Genomic DNA, 9,966 nt, shown 5'->3' on the forward strand with positions numbered 1-9,966 from the left:
CTTATGTTAGTGGTTTATTTAAAATAAATTATGTTTATATATATACCAATTTGTGTTCTTTAGTGTAACCATTAATAACTACTCAAATCCTACAATTTACCTTATTTTTTCTGCAACGAAATATTTAAAATCTTATAAGAATTTACGTAGTAATAAAATAAAATTGTACATTTTCTTTAAAAATAATGTGACTAAAGTTAAAAATAATAAACGATGAAAATGATAACAATTTGAACGTAATTTCATATCAACTAAAATTTTTATTAAGTCCACATTTTACGTGTAAACTGAATATCTTAGAAACATTTATGAATAATACTTTGGCACGAAAATGACTCAAAAGTCAATTAATGTATTAATTATTGTCAATCGCTGATAATATAAATAAATTTTTTAAGAACGAGAAAAAGTTTTAAATTGCAAGATCAATAAATTCAATAAATAAGTAGTTTTACACTTTTTTTTAAAAGTAGTTCTAATTTTATTTGTCAAAATATATATATATATTTGATCCACGAAAGCGGAGATTAGTAAGTAATCGAAACACGAGATGTTATTGAGATTACTATCTTGAAGATTAACGAGCTGAAACTACAAGCTCTCTAATTAGTAGTACTACTAATTTCATCCAGCTAAGATTAGTCTGTTCCCCACTTAACGTGTTCTCGCGTTGATGACAATTGCTTCTTGAGTAAATTCATTTAACTGATTGATTGGACGCGCTATAATTTTGCAGCCAATAATATATTTATACATATATTAAAACTTTCTATGTTAATTCGTCAAATGTTAAAGTAAAATTTATAATTATAAAAATCATTGTATTCCATTATTTTATTTGAATTTTTTGATAAATTATTTCTATTAATTTGACTCTTACTAGTCCTTTTGTATTACACAATTGTTATTTTTAAAACTTTCTATCATTTTATTATCCCTTTGCGATAAATGCAAATACGAATTCTATATGTATGGATTCAAAATTAAACAACATTTTTAAAGAAGCATAATTATGGGTATGATCATGGATAGAGCTTTCTTATTATCGGTAAATCTATCTTAACTAATTTTTAATTATAACATGTATTACAATATTTTACATTAATTTTTACATAAATAATTTACATTAATTAATTATTAATTACATTAAAAAAGCACAATTATGGATATGGTCATGGATAGAGCTTTCTTATTATCGTAATTCTATCTTAACTAATTTTTAATTATAACATGTATTACAATATTTTACATTAATTTTTACATCAATAATTTACATTCATTTAAAACTATCATTTTTTTTATATTAAGAAAATGTCATGCTAACTCCACAGATTCAACTTTTTAGTATCCATCGCAGTATCCATAAAGTTAGCACAACGTTCCAGTAGCATTTTTCACAATTTCTTATAAAAATAAAAATGGTTTCAGTATAATTTATTTTTACAAAAATAACTTGTAACACGATATGATTAGAAACGACTCAAATACGCACACACGTACACACACACACACACACACACACACACACATATATTGTAGGAAATAAACATCCTATGCGTCTGGCTCCGCGGCAAGACGGTGGCTTTGTAATACGAACTACTACGAGGTCCTCGCGTTAAATATTGCCGATCGAATGGCATTAAAATCTTTTATATACAACCACTTTTTATTGTAATTGTTTAAAAGTAATTATTTTGAACAAAAATTTTCTGTAAAATTTAATAACGTTATATTTTTTTCATAGTTCAATTTTTTATTGTTTATAATTATTCTTAGTAAAAAAATTAACCGTTCAAATGTATATAATTTCATCTGTAGAGTTTTATTTTTGTGCGATTTAATCATATAATTAGTTATATCGACTCCTTGTAAAATCCGTTAAATATTTTTTTTAAATAAAAATTATTTTTAAAAAGTTAAATAATTACGTTAAAAATAATACAGAAATCTAGAAAAAAAGTAACTAAAACAACGGGCAGTGTACCAGCGGTCACGCGACGTTTGTTCTAAAAAAAACGACGATGATCTTTTTCTCTACTAAAATCGGATTCTCTATATCCCGTCCAGCATATCGGTTTCACTTGCTTCGCTATTGTTGACATCCGTCTCGCACTCACTTGCTTTGCGACAAAATCTCACGCGGTAATTTATACGAATTGTGTACTTTGTGTGTTTTTATTCCGAAATATCATGTGTATTATCGTAATAAGTAATTATCGTGTAATTACAAGTGTATTATAAGTGTATCACACTTTAGATATTGTCTTCCCGAACTGGCTTTTCGCATTGGCTTTTCGGCGCATAATTAGTGATGGGAATTCAATGATATCTAGTTCTCATTTAGAACCCATAGTTCCAAATCGGACTTCCTATTTTTATGGACTTTTAGATAGAATTTTAAAATATTTCAATTAAATTTTGTTAGTATTGAGTAAAAACGAGAAATTTAAGACTCAAAGATAAAAATACAGTTTACATTATTAAAATCAAAATCAATAAAAACTTCCATCAAGTCTGAGTCTGATGATACATGATATTTTATTGATTTAGTATCCCTTAGATCAGATTTGGTCGGTCGATCATCGGTACTACAACCAAGTTGTGGCGAACCTTCTTTCTTCAATGAATTAGCTGGCTTACTCGTCTTTTTAGTGTTTTTTGTAAAGATCCGATTTGTCACGGGTTCTTTTAAACTATTGGAACAAATTTTACAATAAACCACAAAAGTAATCACAAAACTCTTGATATTTTTAACATCTTTTAAATAATGATTTACAAGGATTTTCTTTTTTAAAAAAATTTTACATGATAGCCGAAAAAAATACATATTTGCGTCTATTCTATGAACGTTATGATAGAGTATTGTCAAACTGCTGTCACATGTTCGGTGTCTTATAAGGACTTTACATTATAAATAGCACGCAAATCTGCTTAACCATATTTATTTAAAAAAGATTTGGAACACGGTTTGATTTAGGACATTCTCCCCTACCGTAAAGATTTATATGAAGATGCATACGTATATATATATATATATATATGCCGGAAATTAAAATCCCAAAACATCATGAAGGGTTGTGCTAGATGAACGAAAGTTACACAGAATGTTTATTTACATAAGTTATTATATCTATTACAAGAGATCACAATTTGCAGAATACGAGTGGCATTACGACGAATGCGGAATAAAATTTTCTATTGTGGAGCTATTCATAAGCATTAGTTATCACTGTGAAAGGCTGTGATAACGTGTGATAAAATTATACAGAATGCTTCGAAGGCGACAACGAACTATATATTGACAATTAACCCATCATTTTGAACGAGGCCGTATAATAGAGGCTTTCGGAAGAGCGGATTATCATTTCGTGATATCGCGGCAAGAATGGATCGAGAATTCGAGACGTTTCTATACCGTGTAGTTATTGGCAGCAATGGTCCCGGAAAGACACTGCAAGATACTGCTACCAGGAGATCGGAATCCGGAGTCTCTGGATCAATAGAAATCATCTAGCATAACTCCTCTTGGTGTTAGGATTTCAATTTCCGGCAGTGTATATATTTATATACATTTTTTAGATCTATTCCTCTACTAAAAAATAGAATTTTTATATCTTTTTTACATTTATCAAAAAAATCTGCACATAATATTCTATTAGTGTCAAGAAAAGTAACGAAAAAGTAATGATTCGTTATATTTTGAGTAATAACGGTGTAACGAGCTATCTCCATCACGCGCTATTAAGTGATAGCGCAAGTCGGAATCTGGCACTTCGTAGTCTTGTGAGACCACTCGAACAGGTCGGACGTGTTTCGTCCTGATTTGGGTATTACATCACCTCGATTACTATTTTTGTAAAGTGTTACCGACTTCGATCGTGCCTTTGTTTTCAATTTATCGGAAGTCCTTCACTCGTCTGGGCGCGCGGAGATGCGGAGAATGTTTTACGTGCACTGAGACCGCAGGCGTCCAACGTTTGGAGGGCGCATCGTTTTCGTTTTTATTGCATCATCCATTATATCCGCCCGGTTTCGAGGTGGCAGGTGGCCAGTGTCTTGCACACACTACGCAACCCCAATTTATGCAGACCTCAGTGCGAAGTTTCATGAGCCTGTCAGGCTGCGAGGCCAATAAATTTAAGAAGAAGTTTCCGTGGGTCATGTAGCTCTCTATTTATACTTTCCAACATTATATATGTAGTTTATAATTCTGTCACAACATTTCGTTTATAATTAAAGAAAGGAACTGTCTGTATGATGATATCAATACGGGCCATGTCCGAGCAGTCTCAAGTCTTAGCACTACGCCCAACTTCGATCGATAAAAGTGATAAAGGGCCTTTTCCACTTTTACTAAAATAAAAAGAATGACTTTAATATTGATAAACATTTAGCAATTATTTCCCATTCAACTGCTACCAAAGAATCAAAAGATACAGTGAAGTATGATAATGCTGCTATTACTGCTTGTTTCTGTTCTAACGGCCTATTAAACATTTCGTAAATAGAATTCCATCTAGTATCTACTTCTAAAATTAATTTATGCTTGCAAGTAACAAATCCATCCTCGGATTCATCATAATGTTTCCACATCCAAGATCGTTTCAGCATTTTGTAATTGACAGCCAATGTTTAAGCAAACGATTTATCATTAAAACTTATATACTGTTGGAATTTAGGAACGTTTGCCTTATTGCTCAAGATCTCGAGAGTGACTGATTAATTTGATTTGATACTATCACAATATGTTTGAATTTATCTATAATGTGTTTATAAAATGCCGAAATAATCCTAGCTGGGTATGGAATGTTTTGATAAATCCGAGGATAGATTTGCTATTTGTAAGCACTATACTAAGCAATTCAAGGCACACTCAGAAAAGAAAAGTTATGTTTAAATTGAAAACATTATTTCTTTCATTGATTTTTTTTTAAATTAAAGTAAAAATACATTTGACGAAAATACAAACAAAAATATATACAAAAATATATACAAAATATTTAATTTCAAGAATGACGTTCAAATCAAAGAAACTTTTATATATATATTATATATATTAAAAGCATTAATAATACTCGATTTCTTCAATTAAACGAACATTTGTTTGAATTAAAGAAATTTGTGCGTTGCTGTGCGATTATATATCTATTTTTTTTCTTTTAATTGAAGAAATCGAGTATTATCAAGGCTTTTAAAACCTGTCTTGATAAGTTTTAAAAGCCCCAGAACTTCTTTATGCTGCATAATTAGGTGATAACCGGCAAGCAGAAGCATATAAACACGATACGAAACATGAATAATTATTAAGCAAATCCTCCTTCGAGTATTACGAAATGCGATAATTTACGAAATGCGATAGTTACCACGTATGATAAATTCTATACATAAATAATTAATTATAAACGTGATCGCTGAATATTTAGAGCAACGTATTCGATTAGTCAGTTATCCCAATTGTCTCCACTCGATGTAGTACATTATTAAATATTAATTAATAACTACTTAATTAATAACAGGAAGCTATGCGCAACAGTGATAGCGCATTACAGAGAGCAATTATATTTTGTAAAAATTTAAAATCAAATTCTAAAAAGAAAAAATTTGACACTGCTATTATCTAACATTGATTTATAATCACATATACTTGTTGTCATCTAAATAGTATCTATGCTAGAAGAAGGTTGACTAGTACGCATTTAAACATTTAAAGCCATTTACAATATTGTGGTCTAATCGTATGGATTGTACAGTTTGTACTTGCTATTATTTAAATTAAATTAATTTGCTTGTCAAGAAACGTATGCATTGTTCCTATTAAAAATATATGTATATAATAAAAAAATACGTGCAATGTTTCTATAAAAAATATATGTATAACTCTTCGCTCTATAGATTGAATTAATATAATTTTTGTACACATATAAAGATCGTACTACGCCGAGGTTATCACAAAATATCTCTTTGTACTTTATTTCATAATCCTGTGAAAAAATACTAAGTGTCGTCAAAAATAGTTTTTCTTATATTGGTACAATCCATTCACTCGTACGCCATCTAACCAAGTCCACATTATAATTCTTTTTTTAATTTATAATTCTTTTTTTAAAGTAAAGAATATTATATTTTATATGGAACTATATTATGAGTCACAATTATCATTACACTGAAGACATCGAATTTTTGGAGCAAAATTTTTAGGCATCAATTTTCAAACGGTGAGCATTTGAAAATAACCAACCACATGGGCATGAAATTCGCGTTGTCAGGAGTGGCGCAACTAATCGGTCGCGCGACAAACGCTTTGACAGATGTATATCGCTAAAAGGCACGGTACCGAACGAGTATTGCAAAGATTCGTGAAATCTTTATATTAACATCTACTGTGATATTTTTTAATTGAGTTCAAATTAATTGATAAGAAGTAATATCGTTGTGTTAAATTTGCAATATTACTTCTCATCAATTAATTTGAACTGAATTTAAAAACTCAATTTAAGCGTTCGTCGCGCGACCGATCGCTTATGATCGGCTTCTGATGACGCGAATTTCATGCCCTGTGGTTGATTATTTTCAAATGCTCACCGTTTGAAAACTATTGATGCCTCAAGATTTTGCTATTAACATTTTCGATTCACTTTTTCATGAGAAATATGTACGTGCTCCTGTGCTTACTCTGGAACACCCTGTATATGCTAAAATTATAAATTTGGCAATACACTGTAAAATTAATAAAACAGAATTATGTTGCAATAAATTCGTTTTGTGCAATAAACTTGTTTTTTTTTAATGTTTGAAAATATTAATTATAAAATTAATATATATCTTCTATTCAATTACTTATAATTGTATTTGTTGAAAAGTCCAATTCAAAAACCTTGAAAAAAAAAAAAGTTTATTGCAAAAAACGAATTTACTGCAATATAATTCTGTTTTATTAATTCTTCATAAGTATTAATAATAAAAATTGATATTAGGATGGTTTAATATATACATATATCTCATTACGGTTCATCGATAGACAAGTCATATTACATCATTATATTATATCGACACAAATACAGCAAATGTCTTAATACATCTAAAATGTGAATTTGACATGTAATACCATCATTTTTCGATGATTCCAACAATTAAATTATTTCTACACTTTAGATTTGACGAACGTGAATATTAGCAGTTCAAGCGATTTTAACAATTCTGTGCTTTTCGATGAGGATAATGTTAAGTGCCATAAGAAAGTACAAAAGTCTTGGATCGATATGAAAAAAAAAAAATGAGAAGATATCACACGCTCGACTAGTCTCTGACATTTATGGCGTATGCCGTATATTATTGTACGACGTATAATCAATATAAAATTAGAATTATTTGTGCAGTGTAATTCCAACAATTAAACATAGACGCGGGCTTTCAATAAATATAAATTACTTTATTTTAAAAAACTAGGGAAATCAATTCGCTAACCAATGTACAGAAAATAAGTATGATTCCAACAATTAAATTATCTCTACTCTATATTGATTATACTAATATATAGATATATATAATATTGATTATACTAATATATAGATATATAATATTGATTATACTAATATGTATATATTGATTATAATAATATGATATATCAATACAGTTAGTATATATACTAACTATAATTGATTATACATTCAATAATATACGCTATAAATGTCAGAGACTAGTCGAGCGTTTGATACATAATATATATCTTCATTCTTTTTTTCATATCGGTCCAAGACTTTTGCACTTTCTTATGGCACTTAACATTTTCCTCATCGACAAGCTAGAATTGTTAAAATCGCGTTAATTGCTAATATTCACGTTCGTCAAATCTAAAGTATCTAAATAGTATATATTTACTTATTTTCTATACATTGATTAGCGATTTGATTTCTCCAGTTTTTTAAAATAAAGTAATTTATACTTATCGAAAGCCCGTTTACCGAGAAATAAGTCCCGTTAAAAATTGTACATTAAAAAGTTTTTCAATACATTAATTATAATTAAGATTAGTTTTGCTGAAGTAGTGGACATTATATGGGGAAAAGAAGAAACTCTCAAGATTGGACAGAGAGCGTCCAGCAGTACTAAATGGTCCTATGTGTGTCCTATTATTTTCATAATCGCACTTTCGATTTTCATTCTTTTTTCGCCCGATTCAAGGCATACTCGGAAGTCTCCTTCCTTCTACACGGAAACCTCCCTCCTAAGCCTGGTCCAGGGACGAACAAATAATTAGGTCCACCTAGAAGCAAACGGAAAGATAAAGAGAAAGCGAAAGAGAAAGAGAGAAGGGATGAGACACATGACATTGGAATTTCATTATCTGATGGAGTTTGAAGTAAATCGCGCATGAAAACGTCCTGCAAAAAATTACATTTAAACGAGTATACCTGGCTAACTGAGAGCGAGATGCAGTCATCCCTACACAAAACTCGAAAAGCAAATGACTCGCAGATTAATTAATTCCTATTTCGAAGCAATTTCCTTTCTCAACCCTTGCGATAAAAAAGGATTTTGAAGTATAATAATTAAAGTCGCGCAGTAGAAGCGAAAAATTGCATATTTTGTTAATTAGAGAAACGATGTTAATTCAATTAGTAGCATTTAATATTATGTGTATATCTTTTTAATTCTCAAATAAATCTAATATTGAATTATAAAACGACAGAAACTTATTATTTTCACAATTTCACATTTAATAATAGCGTAACGAAAAAAAATAAAAACTCGAACTTTTCTCTTTTTAGACTGCAAATCTTATTACTATCTGACTTTCAACATTACATATTTTAATAATCAAATTTTTTAAAATTTTATTATATGCACTTGTAATTAAGAATAAAAACAAGGTTTTGTTACCAAAATTTAACTTGCCAGATCTATTAAATATTCCTTATAAATTATAAATATATGAAGTTAAAGAAGCTGCGAATTTTACTTTATCTTGTTATTTTCGAAAAAACGTCTTGTATACAATGTTCTTGAATTGTTATATCTCTCGATATTTATTATTCTATCGTAAAGTTATTTTCTGAGTGTAAAAAAAAATCGAGATTTAATTTATTTAGATTTAAAATCAATTATTTTTTTCTCAATACGTTTATACAAATTGTATACTTTTGAACATGCAAAAATAAATTACGGACACGTATAAAATTCAATAGATTTTATTAATCAAAAACATTTTTGATTAATAAATCCTCGGCGCTAAGCCAAGCGCAGTAACACTGTCGTGATTACTTTACGCGAATCGGCGAGTTGTAGCAGATTATCAGATCTCAATAACGGCTGAACTGATTAAGTTCTATATACGCTCAATCGATAGAAACCACTTAAATTGTATAATAAAAGTGCTTTTATTTTTTTTCTACGTGCCCTACAAACGGAGATATTATGATGCAAACTCTGAATCTCTGATTTTTATTTGTCCAGGTATTCGCCGTCGAGGAAATGAGTGTCTTAGGTGTTCGTCGTCGATGAAGTGGGTGTCTAGGTGTTCACCGTCGAGGAAATGAGAAATGGGATACCAGCGGGATGTGGATCAAAGAATCGACAGAGGCGCATTTCGAAACTCCTTCCAGTTTCTTTTCGTTCTCCTCAACGATATATCAGCCTTGATGTATTAGGGTCCTTCACATATATATGATAACGAACCACTACGTACCTAACACTGGTGGATTTGGCTTCTGATCTGGCTAGGAGCCCCGTAGCCTCTTCTTCCACCAGCCGCTGCAGACAGCCGACAGGCTCTCTCGGAAATGGCTTGACATAAACCCGTAAATTATCGGGTTTATACAGATGCAATACCGATAATAAATATCTAGGCGGAAACCTCCCTCATAGCTCTGGTCCGGGGACGAAGAAAGAATCAGGTCCACTTAGAAGCAAACGGAAAAATAAAGGAGGAATGGGTGTCTAGGTGTTCGCCGTTGAGGAAATGGGTGT

This window comes from Cyphomyrmex costatus, unplaced genomic scaffold (genome assembly GCF_001594065.2).
Source record: "Cyphomyrmex costatus isolate MS0001 unplaced genomic scaffold, Ccosl1.0 scaffold35, whole genome shotgun sequence".
Classification (NCBI taxonomy): domain Eukaryota; kingdom Metazoa; phylum Arthropoda; class Insecta; order Hymenoptera; family Formicidae; genus Cyphomyrmex; species Cyphomyrmex costatus.